Here is a 367-nt window from a genome sequence, read left to right on the forward strand (position 1 = left end):
GGGGGGGGACTGCTCTGTGCACTGTAGGATGTTGAGCATCATCTCTGACCTCTACCCACTAGATGCTACTTGCAAACTCTCCCCCGAACCCCCTCACCAAGTTCTGACAATCAAAAACGTCTCCCGACATTGCCCCAGCTGAACCCCTGAGTTTAGACATCTACTCTGTGGGCCTCTATCCGTATCCTGCCCATAAGGGTCAGAACACTGGCTTCTAGGCCCGGGACCTCAGGAGGGCTCCTTCCTCTCTGGGCTCAGTTTCCTCCTCAGCACTTGGTGGGAACTAGAGGAGGGCTTGCGCTCAAGTTCAGTGCTCGCCAGGCTCCCTCCTCCCGCCTTGGCCAAGCACTTCGAGGAAGTGGTGGTG

At 57.2% G+C, this 367-nt stretch overlaps 1 protein-coding gene across 1 annotated transcript in view; it reads right to left on the bottom strand.

Annotated features, from left to right (window-relative positions):
- RASGRF1 (Ras protein-specific guanine nucleotide-releasing factor 1) overlaps positions 1 to 367 on the bottom strand; it is a 102,366-nt gene that overhangs the window by 64,026 nt on the left and 37,973 nt on the right. The gene's annotated exons all lie outside the window — the stretch shown is intronic.

The sequence above is a fragment of the Bison bison genome, unplaced genomic scaffold (genome assembly GCF_000754665.1).
Source record: "Bison bison bison isolate TAMUID 2011002044 unplaced genomic scaffold, Bison_UMD1.0 scf7180017864181, whole genome shotgun sequence".
Classification (NCBI taxonomy): domain Eukaryota; kingdom Metazoa; phylum Chordata; class Mammalia; order Artiodactyla; family Bovidae; genus Bison; species Bison bison.